The sequence below is a fragment of the Sinocyclocheilus rhinocerous genome, unplaced genomic scaffold (assembly GCF_001515625.1).
Source record: "Sinocyclocheilus rhinocerous isolate Xijiao unplaced genomic scaffold, SAMN03320098_v1.1 scaffold551, whole genome shotgun sequence".
NCBI classification, from domain to species: Eukaryota; Metazoa; Chordata; class Actinopteri; order Cypriniformes; family Cyprinidae; genus Sinocyclocheilus; species Sinocyclocheilus rhinocerous.
This window is the reverse complement of record NW_015624564.1, coordinates 2080669-2096311: the sequence shown is the minus strand read 5'-3', so window position 1 is coordinate 2096311 and position 15643 is coordinate 2080669.

Below are 15643 nucleotides of genomic sequence, written 5' to 3'. Positions count from 1 at the left end.
CGACTAGTCGACTTCAATGCTCTGCCATGACGCTTTAAGCTTGACGTCGACTAGTCGCTGGTCCTATAGAAGGCGCAAATAAATGCATAATCTGGAAGCGCTCCACAAGACGTGTGATTATATTACTGGATGCTCGAAATTGAACAGGAGACAGTACAGACATTACAGACAGTAGCTCGTACATCACGCGCAGATTGCACTCACAGAATCATTCAGATGGTGCCAGACAGGATTTGCCAATAAAATAGCTTAGAAACTGAAAAGTTCAAGCATTATATATATATATATATATATCAATCAGTTATTAAAAATGTTATTGGCTCATTTATAATTAATGTATAATTTATAATATAAACTAATAATATTATATCAATTTATTTAATTTAATTTAGAATATAACAGACAAAATATATCTAATTAACTTCTTTATATCTCATATATAAAAATACAAGTTATTAAAAATGTTACTATGTAAATGCTAATTTACAAAATGCATAAAATATATATTTTTTTAAATCCCAGCTAGCACACAGTTACCTATTATTATTATCTATTTATTTCTATGGGGACAGTAAAGAACTTTGATTTCACAGATTTGGCCATTTTTTAAATGAAACCCCAAAATGTTTGTGTGTGCTATCTTGCACACATGCACATATTAAAAGAAAAAAACAATTTAGAGAATCCAGATTTGTTTTTTTTCCATGTTAAGCTGTGCCTCCTGCATTTGGCATGTTGCTGACTGCATATACGGCTGCACATTAAAAAATTAGATCCTAAAAATTAGATCTGAAACCTAAAAGCAGTGTATAATTTTCTTCCGAACGGTCTTCAACATTAATGAGACAGAAACGTCTATTTGTCTGCTCTCGTTTCCATATTACATGCACATCTTTCCTGAGGGTAAAGTGAGACTATAAATCAAATGGCTCATTTAATGTATAATTAAAACAGAACTTTTCAATCTTTAAATTAAATAATGATTCTTTCAGGTGTCCCAACAGACCTATGAAAAATAAATCTCAAACATAGGTTTATTTATTTTAAAATAAAGATCATTTATTTATTTGTAATAATGATTAATTAAAAAAAAAAAGACATCAGCTGAAATCTAACAGCCATCGCAGTGCAAAATATTCCTCTGAATGCTATTCCAGATGAGTTGCAGCGACTGAGGATTCACCTTGACTAGGATGAAGCAGGCTGAAATTAGAAACTCTTGCTAATGTGCGGATTAAAGGAAAGAGAAGAGAGCGGCATAAGATCCTTACGTAATGGCAGGGTCTTCATAAAACATTCATTAGTCTGCCTTAAAAAAAACCGGCTGGATCAACACCACTGCCATTCCCCACATTCAACACACAGACCTAAAAACAACCACACTGTCAATGTGTGTATGCATAGCTGAGTGGGCATGTTTAGACCGCTGTGCACATATCAGTGTAAATGTACTGGTGATAGAGTGCAACATTCATGTAAAAAAAGTGCATTCTCTGAAATGCTAGTGTTGACCTGAGGACTGTGTTGTGATGGTTTTAGGGCATGAGTTAGTGAGGATGTTTTTACTGCTGTCAGACCAATGAGGACACAGTAATAAATGATACCAGCCGCAATGCATCAGGACATGCAGATTAAGGCCAGGTTCATCCAGATATAAAGATAAGCACATGCACATAGGTTCTCTGCCAATCCTAATAAGCTGTCTCGCAGTCTACATAGACAGCTACCTTCTAAGGCAAGAATCTGATTAGTAACTTAAATTAAATGTCAACACATGCTAATGTGCACAAATAGGGCCCCTCAAATGAAAGACACAGAAAAAACAGCTAATGTTCAGAGTTGATTTTGATAATGGTCGACTGATATATAATGTGAATATTTGCAATTTTTTAATTAAAAAAAACAAATCCTTGTTTATTTTATAGATTTATTTTCATTTAAGTTCAAATTGTATTTTTGTATTTAATTTCAGCTATTTTTATGCATGTATTTAAATAAAATAGTGTGATAACATGTAAATCGGCCTACTCTTTAAGATACTGGCATCGGCCAGCAAAAAAAAAAAAATCAATATTGGTTGACCACTAATTTAATCTATGCTAAATACGCTACAATACTATATAAAACAAAACAAAGAGCACAGACAAATATTGGGTAATTTTTAATTAGATCATTTTCAGTACTAAAAGTCCACACAATCCACCATCTTTGAAGGAAAAATGAATTTATCCCAATGCATTCTGAGACTTGAGATTTGAGAAGAATGTGTGCAATTCCACTTATATTTGTCAAAATTAGATATGCGATAATTTGAATAATATGCGATAATAATTTTGATGCTTGCGGTTGTAAATTAATGCACCAATGATGTCAAAAAAATGCATTTTACGTTTTAGCGTATTGGTGGCAAATTTGCATGAATTCATACAATCTCAGGCACTTGCTGCTTATGTCCCACTGATGGTTAGATTTAGGGGAAAATATTCATTCTTTTTTTTTCTTCTAAAAACTGTATGTTTTGTGCAATCAAATTGTACAAATTCATACAAAATCACCACCTAGTAAAATCGTTATGTTTTCTCATGAGATCGGGTGGAGTTTGCATAAAGTTCATGCTCAGATAAAAACTGCAAGCTCACCCTAAGCTGAAAACCTATTTCAAGGGTGATTATGCTCAATTCAGCATTAAGTTTGATGCATAAGGGTTAAAAAGTCATTTCTGATCCCAGCTACCCTGCATTCAAGAACATTTTTACCACTTTTACCATTTGCATTAAAACCCTCCCTCATAGGCGCTCCGATAAGGATGTGGAACATGACCATCCAGTCTGGGCCAAAAAGGCCATGGTAGCTGAATTTGTGCTTTCAATAAGTGTGGTTACTGTTTTACCTCAGTCGAAGGCGCGATACACCCGGCGCGATTCCACACTGGTTTACATAGAGTCTCATTGTACAGTCTGAATCAGTCTGTTTGATTCCAGTCCATCCGTCGGGTTGGCCCGAAGGCAACGGAGCTAATTTAGCCTGTCTCTCACAAGCTGTCACATGCTCCCTTCCTCTCATTCTCCTCACAGGGGTGTCATTGCCGTTACGTAATTACTAGCTAGCTGAACATACAAGAGCGAGGAGAAGAAAAAGCACTTTGAGGAAGAGGACAGGGAGTGTTTTGCTTAGTTTCTTTTCAACTGAAATTGCATTGCTTTAGGCATTCGGGCTGACTGGAAGCATGACAGCAGACTCTTTCACATCAGTCCTGGCTCAGCACTGTGTATGGTCACAAAAATGGCACAGGCTTCAGTTATGACAGATCAGAATGACAGGTTTTCAACGCAGCTTTAAATGGTTGTGTCAAGGTGACTAATGTGAGCAAACGTGGTCAATACAAGTGACCCAGAGAAAATAAAATACTCTGGGTGTAAATACTGTGAGCAAAGAGAGAGGCAAGGATTATTTTGGGGTCAAACTCAAGTTAAGCTCAGCATTTGTGGCATGATGTTACTAAAATAAATGAATGTTGCTCGTTTTCTTTAAATAAAACAAAACTCTGGGTTACAGTAAGACACTTACAATGGACTTGAATGGGGCCAATGCAATAGTACCAGTGTTACTTTAGTATCATTGAGATGCTATTTTAATTTTTGTTAATATTTAGAATTAGATTTTATTTTCAGTTTTCATGCTAATTTTAATTAAAGCTTTAGTATTTTGTATTTTTATTTTAAGTTTTTAATGTGTTTATAACAATTTTTTTAATTCCAGTTTTAGTTTGTCATTTTAGTACATCAAGTTAAACTAAATAAAAATGAGAAATGTTTCCTTGGAAACTAGCTGAAATAAAAAAAATGTTTGACAAGAAAAACAATGTATTAACATAATTAAAAATTTCAAACAACTTCACTGCCATGACAACATAATGTTCAAAACCCTAAAAAGACCATAAAAAGAGTGTAAACATCGATTTTAACAGCTTTACAGAACAAATAAATAGTTATCCTCCAAAAATGGTCCTAATTCACTTCCATTGTCAATTGTCTCCCCCAAAATTATTTTTTGTGTTGATAATCATTGTGCAATCAGCAATCCGTTGATTGAGCTTAACTTGTATTCCTTTAACATAAAAAATATATGTATATATATATATAAATATATATATATATATATATATATATATATATTAAAAAGGGAGAATGAAGTCTAAAGGGAATAGAGAAGTAAAATATAAGAGTTCTCAAAAATACAAATCTGACATTTCTGTTTTACAAACTCCAGAATGACTTGACAGCTCAAAGTAACTTATATAGAACCTGAAGTTGTTATGAAATAACTAAGCATACATTCTAAGTTATTTTAAGAAATTTAATTAAATAACCCAGAAATATTCCTATACATTTTAGAAAGAAATACAAGGGTCCACTCACTACCCGAGTGAAAACCTCAGAGGTCAGGTCAAAGCAAACATGAAGCCGTCTTCACATATCTGCAAGAATGCAGAATATCTGTGGTCTTCAAATATTAGTGTAGATACACAGTATGTTGACATAGCAATATATAAGAGAAATAAAGAAAAAAAATTACAACATGAATGTTAAATAAAAGCAAAACTACAGTGTTTTCTACAGTGTTACATCATATAATAGACTTTACTAAACTAGTTTTGTTATAAAATCTAATAATCAGTTTATAGAGCCCCTGCGTCTCGAGTCGTAACACAGGAGGCCTTTTTTCCGCTCCTGGGGACCTCTTCCAGATTTCCAGAGCTCTCGCTCCATAAGCTAATCAAAGAGCTAATAAATCAGCCTCTAATCTGAACTACTTAACATTAACAGTGACCCTGCACACACAATACAGACACAGCAAACAATATGAAAGGTACAGCGTACACACTCACCGCTGTCCTTGCTGCTGTTCTCTTCGATGGTCATCTGTTCCGCCAGCTCTGAGAGCGATTCATCGATCGTCTGGCTACCACGCAGAGTGAGTGACAAACGTCTCTTAAACCTCTTCATCCTCTCCATGGGCCCCTGAGGCAGGGGGGGCCTGCGGGACACACAAACACAGCGTTAATCATCACCAGCCTGCAAATATCTGCGGGTCATGCAGTGTGCAAAGAATCCTTTTCATTAAAAACTGAATTTATTACTTTATTATTATTAAGCTCAGTGGCATTGTGGGTTGAGCGAACCCTATGATGTGTATTTCTGACTCCATTTTTGAGGACAAAGTGACCGACAAAACCAAAAAAAGAACAATATGTTTCATAAATCATGCCTTTGTTTACTTGTACACATGTAAACGGTTTCAGAATATTTTGTATTTGTATTTTAGATGTTTAAGAATTGGTTTAGGCTATGTCATGGAAATTATAATGACCTTAAATTAAATTTAAATTAGAGTTTTGTGGCTTTCAGTGCATGTCAGTTAAAAATTTACAGTACTTCTCTTCCAGGAAAACAGACTAAAATACTGATGACTCAACTAGTACGCACAGGCATATACTAATAAAATGTTCACTAGAAAGAGAACATCCCATCCCCCTAATGCTCATCTCTGACTAGCAGAAGAAAGAAAGAAATTATGGCTTGCTGATGCATTTTCAACAGTGATAACCCTCATACTCTCTCATTTACTTTCCCAACCAACAATAGCTAGAATTAATCAATTCTGAACAAGTCTTCATTGTTTTCAGTGTGGTTTTAAATTAAGAGTCCTTCACTATTTCCCACCCCAACTTCCTGTTTCAAAAGAGAAAAAATGCTTGTCAAACCATTTCATGGCTTCTTAAATATCTACTGACTAATAGGAAGACCTCATTTAGGGGTGTGTGTGTTTGTAAGTTCCTGTGGGATAGTTTTTAAACTACACAGCAGGCCTTTAAGACTCACACGTGACAAGCACAAATAAATGAAAAGAAAAAAAAAACTCATTAATAATCCAAAGTCTTTTAATTAAATATTCATGAGACAGACATTTTTAAAACACACTCCCACATGCACCACAATTCCTTTTACACCAAAACATTTTCTAAATATAAGATGACAGCAATATGAGACACCGGGTTTATATATTAACAGTAAAACACATAATATATTTATATATATATATATATATAAGAAAATAAAAAAATCCCCCATTTTCTTTTCAAGAGTATATATATATATATATATATAATTTCTGATAGAATGAGGGTTTAAAGGCCAAGGTAACACTAAAATTATTTATTATTTAAAAATTAATTTTTTAATATTTAAATAATACATTTTAACACAATAATACAAATAATAAATAAATAATGTAAATAGAAATTAGAAATAATGTAAATAGAAGACATTTTTGATTGAATTAAATTGAGGGCAAAATTTGTCTAAATATATACTATTACTATTTTACAATACTATTTGTAAAAATAGGACAAATGAAAACGCTAATAAATATCCAATACTGAATTTATTTATAAATACATTTAAATATATTTCAATAAGTAATATATTTAAAAAAACAATAAATTAATAAGTTAAATAGAAAATGTATGTGTAATACATTAAAAATGTAAATACATTTAAATAATTTTAATTAAATGTAAATGCATTTAAATAAATGTTAATGTATACAAAAACAAATAAACACAATAAATATTTATATCTTGCAGTATATTAACAGTAATACATGCAATTTAAAAAAAAATATTAATTTCTGATTGAATGAAAGTTTGAAGGCAAAAGGTATAGGTTTTAAATATAGGATTAAATATAAAAACAGGACAAATGAGAATGCTAAAATAAATATCCAACATTAAAGTTTATTTATACATTAATTTAAATATATTGAAATAATACATTTAGAAACAATACATAATTTAAATAGAAATCATGTATAATAAATTTAAATTAACAAATGTAACTGCATTTAAATAAATCTAAATACTGAAAAAAATCTTATATCTTGCACACCTAATAATTATTAAAAAAATTGTCATCTTAGTCTTACATAGCTGTTGCCATTTCATAAAGTAAATAAACTACTCCAGGTCAGATTTAATGGTGATTTTGGCATGATTTCAGGGGTTAATCCCATTGCGTCATGCATAACAACCCCTAAACATAAAATCACTCACGCATGGTTTCTCTAAAGGCTTTTAATACAGCTTTAATGTGTGTGTGTGCTTGTGTATTTCTCTCAATACATGCTGACTTTGCACCATTTTAGGCAGGAAACACCTTGCTATGGGAGGCAGCGGGACTCTTTCTGCCCATTGTATTTCCACCGTCAGACTTCACACTCCCAAATTCACACAGGACTTGAAGGTCCGTTGTGTTCACAAAGCGAGGTACAAATTAAACCCTCCAAGGTTCTCCTAGTCTATCCAAAAGTACAGCACATACTGATACAGCCCTCTACGAACACCATGGCAATTGAATAATTAATCAGGTTGTGTGCTTCGCTCGAACTGATTTGCTGAAATCAAAACAGATGCACAAAAGAAGATGAGGTTAAAGCAAGATGGATTTTCTCAGGTGGTGTCTGATTTCAGGACACGGCAAAGAAGGAAAAGTGCATCCAAAAAAACACAGATCTGCCCCCATCTACAGGAAATGGCCTGGTCAGAGCATCTCAAATACAATCGTGCACACGCATGCACACCATCTGTCTATCCGACACAGACTAAAGGACAGGGGGCGACGAGCCCTCATATGAAGGACTAGACTATCGCTACAGGCCAATATAGCACCGATGGAAAGCTAAAAGTGCATGCTGACAGAGCACATCTCAAACTACTGGTATCTCAATTCTGCTATGCTGGATGGCAGGGTCCGGACACACCGTGGCCACAAGCGTGTGTTTTCATGGGCTTGTGTTTGAACAGTTGGCATTCCTGTGCCAGACCTGCCAGGACAGGGCGCAACCAGCACGAACACACAAATACAGACGCTTTAAAACTCGCCGAAATCACCATCCTGTTCATGCAGACATTATTTCCCATCATTCAGTGTCAGACTTTGATGTTTGGCCTACAGGGACTTCACATCATAAATAATGCATTTATATATAATAAAAAATGTACTTAAATAAAAAAATGTATTAAAGGCAAGACACCTTAGGTGAACAGGGTAAAAAACATTATTAGATTTTTTTTTTTTTTAATTAAATGTAAATATATAATATTTATTAGATTGATTTATATATATATATATTTATATATAAATATATAATACTTATATCATATATAATAATTACAGCATAATACAACAAATACAATATATAAATATAAATCAACAGCCAGAAAAAAATAAAATCACCATGGTTTTAGTAATGAAATTTTGTATAAAATCAGGCAAATGCCAAACAAACCTTCAGAAAATAGATATGAATAAAACTACTACTTTCTGGTGTAAGTGCATGCTACTGAAGTGGAGATTTCTGGCTCAGTGAAGGAGAAAATATTGATTTTGAGAAAACATCCTTTTAAGATATGCATTGCAATTGAAATCTACAGATCTAAATAGATGAAGTGCAATAAAATAAACACTTAAAAAGTGTATTTTGGCTGTTTTATTTCCACTAGTCTGAAACAACACACTGTGAAAAGCCAAACAGCTCAAAATCTCAACTGACCAGTGCATTAAAAAACACACACACGCAGACACAATGTTTTTTGCCTGTAGTGTCTTGCCTTAAACATATATAAATTAGCAAATGTGAATGCATTTAAATACATTTCAAAATAAATAAATACATGCATTAAAATAAATAATTTAAATCAATCAATCAATAATTGTGCATCCCTAATTATTATTAAAATATATTTTGTCATCTTGGTCTTATGTTGCTGTTGCAAATTTTTAAAAGCAAAAAACATCAATGCGGTTTTAGCATAATTTCAAAGGTTAACCACTTTTACATCATGACTAATAACTCTTAAAATGAAAAAAATACATTCATGCATGGCTTTTGGTTTTTCTACTCCTCTTGAGTCTAACTCAATTAAACAACAACAATCACATCACAAAAGTGGGCGTACAGGCCATTTTCTTGTTTTTTCTCTCTCAGTTTGTCCACTTCTCTTTCAGCGTAGGACACTGCCACTGTTGTTATAGTGACACGCTGCATTGTTGGCAAATGAGCGAATGGCATTGGGACAGTGCTGTCTATTGTCACCCCTCCCCCTCCCGTCATTAACCCCCCGGCCTGGTGCAATATCCGTCCCCAGACAGCAGCTCTCTGGGGGATCACGCTGATAGGAAAGTGGGCTGCTGGAGGCCACATTGAGACTGATACTGAAAAATATGCAAAAATAACTGTTTCTTGTCTGAATGCATCCTAAAATGTAATATATTCCTGTGAGGCAAAGCTGAATTTTCAGCATCATTGCTCCAGTCTTGTGTCACATGATCCTTCAGAAATCAGTCTAATATGCTCATTTGCTGCTCAAGAAACATTTATTATTATTATTAGTGTCAAAAACAGTTGTGCTCTCGGCTCGCTAATATCCGTCCCGTGCACTGAACGCTCTCTCCTCCACATCATGAGTAGACACGCCCCTTACTGCTGATTTGCTACAAGTTTGTCTTGCTATTCGGCCCGAATCAGTTTTCTAAACCGTTTTTGAAAAATTGCTTACCCCACCTTTAATATTTTGTGGAAACTGTGATTTTTAGGATTCTTTGATAACACTCTTTGCAACATTATAAAATGTCTTTACTGTCACTTTTGAGCAATTTAATGTGTCCTTGATGAATATGTATATATGTGTGTGTAAAAAAGCCAACTCTTAAGTCTCCACAAATAAGTTCACATTAACTTTAAAAGTTCAATTTCCATCAGACTAAAGCAATAATTTCTTTTAAAATGCAAATTCTTTTGTCCAAATTAAATTGTACCAGTCTGAAGTCAGAATAACAGAATAGCTATGACCTAAACACAGCAAAAAAGATGCTGTTCAATTTACTAACACCAAGTATGAGCAATAATAATAGCAATGCTTAACTTAGCATACATATTAATCATATAAATATCAAGTTTAAACAGACAACCGAACCGATTACTAAAGCACAGCTTGTCAGAAACAGCCAAATCTAAAGATCTGTTCTGCTACGGTCTCTTTTGCTCTTTTCATCTTTCTGTTTGTCTCCACATGAGTAGTTTTACACTCGTCCAATCATACGTGAGCACAGCAATCAAACGCCGGGAGAGAATCTGTTTACATCCCCCGGGCCGGGATTAGCCCACCTCGCCTGTACGTGCTCCTCTTGAGAGATAAGGTGTCTTTGTGTGGGACTGAGAGGCCGTATAACCCACACCATAACAAAACCCTCATGTGCCTTCCTTGTGCGAGCTGGGGGGTGGCACGGAAACGGATAATACATCCCAAACTCACAGCAGCTTCCCGAAAACAAACACATACACTTGCACAATTTGCACATACACCAGCAGAGCTTGCAAACAAACGCTTTATACCCAATAACTCACTCACACATACAAACAAACCACCAGGACTGGCGCTGATGAATTCTAGGACGACCCCTGCAGCCGGGTGGCACCACGGGCCGAGGGTAATTAGAGCAGGAAGGCCTGACATCAAACAACACACCAGTCACCAGCCATAGGCATCAAACAGCAGGCTAATTAACCGCAGCCTGGAGACACAGAAACTAGGTTAGCAGCCAGTTAAACAGACACACTAAGATGTACGCAAACGCAGTCCCTTTAGCATTAAACCTGCGGGACAGTTTGTGCTGCAGACATCTGCATTTGGTTTATTGAAGAGAGGTGTACAATTACTTATTTTCCAGACGATTTCCACCCTGTGACAATTAAAACGGTGAAAGGATCCTAAAGACGGAGATTTTGGTACCAGAATAATTTAGGGGTGGGCTTTTGACTTGGGCCAGTCAGACATTTATGTTACAAAAGATTTTTATTTCAAATAAATGCTGTTCTTTCAAACTTTCTGGGGAAAAAACCCCCCACAAAAATATTGAGCAGTACAACTGCTTTGAACATAGATAATTCTGAAGGATCATGTGACACTAAAGACTGGAGTAATGATGCTGAAAATTCAGCTTTGCATCTCAGGAATAAATTACATTTAAAATGTATAATATCTTTACATTATAAGATTTTTGTACCCTTGTTGCGGACACTGAAAAAAAGTTTAAACTTTGTTGGTCCGAGGGACGACCCCTGCAGCCGGGTGGCACCACGGGCCGAGGGTAATTAGAGCAGGAAGGCCTGACATCAAACAACACACCAGTCACCAGCCATAGGCATCAAACAGCAGGCTAATTAACCGCAGCCTGGAGACACAGAAACTAGGTTAGCAGCCAGTTAAACAGACACACTAAGATGTACGCAAACGCAGTCCCTTTAGCATTAAACCTGCGGGACAGTTTGTGCTGCAGACACCTGCATTTGGTTTATTGAAGAGAGGTGTACAATTACTTATTTTCCAGACGATTTCCACCCTGTGACAATTAAAACGGTGAAAGGATCCTAAAGACGGAGATTTTGGTACCAGAATAATTTAGGGGTGGGCTTTTGACTTGGGCCAGTCAGACATTTATGTTACAAAAGATTTTTATTTCAAATAAATGCTGTTCTTTCAAACTTTCTGGGGAAAAAACCCCCCACAAAAATATTGAGCAGTACAACTGCTTTGAACATAGATAATTCTGAAGGATCATGTGACACTAAAGACTGGAGTAATGATGCTGAAAATTCAGCTTTGCATCTCAGGAATAAATTACATTTAAAATGTATAATATCTTTACATTATAAGATTTTTGTACCCTTGTTGCGGACACTGAAAAAAAGTTTAAACTTTGTTGGTCCGAGCAAAGACTGAAATAATCAATACATTTCAGCAGTGTGAATTTTTTTTGAAAAAAAGACCCAAAATGTCCCAAAATGACAATTTTGTCATGCAGTTTTAAAGTACTTAATGACCAAAAAGTCAATGTCAATGAAGAGCATGCTTGAGATGAAAATGAGATGCAAAAATTAAGGTAAATATCAATTTAACAGGTCATTCTTAAATATGTAAAATTATGAGCAAAGTGTGAGAATACTACTTAATTGTTTGTGTTCTGGTATGGATAAAATGTTAGCAATAAAATTCTATATTTTTTGATTCCAATAATGCTTAATTTAATTTTCATGCTATTAAAATAATAATAAAATAATTAATAATAAAAAATAAATTATTATTTGAATCCAATGTCAGACTAATCAGAGTAAACAAAATAAACATAAATATTGGTTCATTCTGATATGGTAGAAAATCCCCAAAATTCACTATAAAAGTCCATCTTCATATAGTACACCCTCTAAAATCTACCAAAATTTTATGTCACTCATGTAATAGAAAGGGAAGTCTAAAAAGCACATCTCGAATCTTCAAATGAATATTGAAGGAAGGAATCTCGGGTTAGACTGGCAAGCCAGGGTATTTTCGATTCTCTTTCTATCTCTTCCCACATACACACAAACAAAAAGTCAATTCCCATCGCTATGGCAACACGTCTTTCCTGGGACTTCTCAGCAGCATCTTTTCTCACAGATCAGAATCTGTAATTTACCCCTCCGTACGCCCAAAGAGAGAGAGAGAGAGAGAGAGAGAGAGATGGAGCGGGTGACTGAGTGAGTGAGCGAGCACAAAACAGGAGAGCGCAAACGAGAGAGAGAAAGAGAAAGAGACATAGAAGAAGTAGAATGATGTCTTTGTGTTTGACTACAAAGCATGAGATCTCCACGGCAACTCTGCTCGTCTGTGCCAAACTGCAGGCAAGTGAGACTAAAATGACAAAAAAAAGGGCAAACAGAGAGACAGCTAGCAAGCTTAACAGCGAGTGAAATTAGGCATATCACACGCATGACTGTACAAGCGACTTCATATCTATCTGTTTCAATCAAGCAGGACTATAATACCTGGTGAAAGCATCTACCTGCTAACACCCAAAACATGAACTTCACCTTTGAAAGCAAAGCTCCAGAGATCAGATACTGACGTCAGAATGGTATAAAGGCCTGTTCGCTTTGACCTGTTAGCGTGCATTAGCACATCTGCCCTCTGCAGGACATCAAAGATGCATCATCGCCGGCGTTTACATAGCGTAATGTAATTAGAGCTGCAGAAAGAGGAGCGCGAGCGGGTGATTTGGCGGTTCTGAGGTTCTTTCATCTGTCTGTCCACTCAACGATGCTTAAAGCACTTCAGCGTGTCATTAGCACACTCTTCAAAGTCACTCTCGACCCCAGCTGTAAACAAAAAGCAAGGTTCATGCGATGACTGATGGGAAGACGGACGGAATAAATGCATTCATACAGACGACTGCCTGGAGGTCACAGGGCGGCTGATGTCAAGCACAATGACAAAGGCAAAAGTCTCTTTGTTGTTTGTGCGCGAGAGAAGTACTGCTGGTGAACGTAAATGATCCATGTAATATGGAGGAAAATCTCCAGTAGTTTTCATGCAGGTATGGTTTACATACATATATACATACACATATACACACACACACACACCTTTATTCATATTTTAAAAAATTTCATAAAAAAATTATGTTTAAACTACGATAATCTACTATGGTAATTTAAGCAAAGAGTGAAATAAACAATTCATTGCAATAGTATGAAAAAAACGACTGTCCCACAATGGCGCAATTTTGACCAAAATATCGTTTGTTAAAAAACTTGATGAAAATGTATACATTCAGATTTTTTTTGAAAGATATTAATACTTTAATCAGCACGAATACATTAAATTGAGCAAGAATCATAGTAAAGACATTTTTATGTTAAAAAAAACCCTGAAAAACCGGTTTCCACAAAAGTATTAATCAGTACAACTGTTTTCAATATTGATAATAATAATATAATTTCTTGAGCAGCAAATCAGCATATTAGAATGATTTCTGAAGTATCATGGGACACTGAAGACTGGAGTAATGATGATGAAAATTAAGTTTTGCATCACATGAATAAATTATATTTTATAATATACAGTGGTGGACAGTAACGAACTTGTACTTAAGTAAATTTTTCAAGTATCTGTACTTTACTGGAGTAGTTTTATTTTGAGTAACTTTTACTTTATAAAAGCATTAGCAATTAATCGCAACATGAAAATTTGATACCGGCATATCCCTACTAGCGAGTAGACAAATATAAATGTTTATACATAACCATGCTGAAAATAAGTCAATGTTAGCTGATGCTAACTGTCTAAATTATATTTTCCTTATTATATTCATTATTTCCTTATTGGTTATTTTGGGAAAATCCTAGGTAAAAAAATATATGATCATATAAAATTAAATGATAAAAGTAGCCTATATAAAACTGCAAAATAAACATTCATCTATCGGTACTTTTTACTCAAGTACATAAAAAAATCAAGTACTTTTGTACTTTCACTCGAGTAAAATTGAAAACTGCGTACTTTTACTGGAGTAATATTTTATTATACGGATCTGTACTTTTACTCAAGTACTTCATTTGTGTACTTCGTCCACCACTGACAATATATTACAACAGAATTTTTTTTTAATAATATTTCACTACTTTTTTTATTAAAACTGCAGTCCGTAACTTTTTTGGGTTAAAAATGATCCAAAATCAATTTTTGAGCAAATACATAACCAGCCAGTGTTCAAAACTATCCCGATTCACAACGGTAAGCTTGTAATAATGTGTTCCAATTTGAGTGGTACTGGTCGGTTTCCGCGGGAAATACGAGCTTGCTGCCGTTCGTCTTTGCGTCATTACGTCACGTCTGTATAAAAGAGGAGTCCCGGCTAGCAGGCTATCGCATGTGAGAGAACCAGTTCTAAGGAACATTAATTTGCTTTTTGGGTGAAAATAATAGTTTCTTTATATGAAATTCGAATGGTACAACAATTACAGATTAGACTGTACAGAAATTGTAACGCTTATATGCACTAAATACAGTCACGCAATGCTGATGCTGTTAACATTAACAATTTGAGAAAAAAGTATAACCATAATAATAATTTGCACAGTTTGATGTGATACAAGCTAAATGATTAGATTTAATCAAGATTGGTAACGCGATTTATTGTAATGTTTTTTTTTCCTCAGTTGATCAGAACAAAAGTGAAAATCTATCTATCATTTCGAAACTTTGCAAAATCCAGTTATGCACAATATACCAGCATAATCATTTTGCTTATTTACAACACTAGAGGATTTATTCCTGAATTTTTCCCACAAAGTCCCTGAAAGTGTTAATATTCTGAGGGTGTACTCACACTAGGCACGGTTGCTTTGAACCGAGCCTGAGCGCGATTACCCCCCCCCTCCCCACTCCCCCGCTGGCCTGCACTCACACTTGCACTAAACTTTCCGGGCCGGAGCACGCTTACGTCATGTGCGAGATAACGGAGAAAACCACTTTCGCTAATATTCTGTCGAATAATTAATAATTAATTTATAATTTATGTTGTGCATTGATTTTCACTTGTATGTATCAGAGAATTATTACGGAAGCAGCTGACGTTAATTAAATAATTTGCAGCTTTACTCGCAAACTACATTTTCTGTTCATCTATAAGGTGAGAACCAGAGCCATTATAAACCTAAATATATTTGATTGAATTAAATTAATTGAAAAGTGTAGTGTAGTAATAGT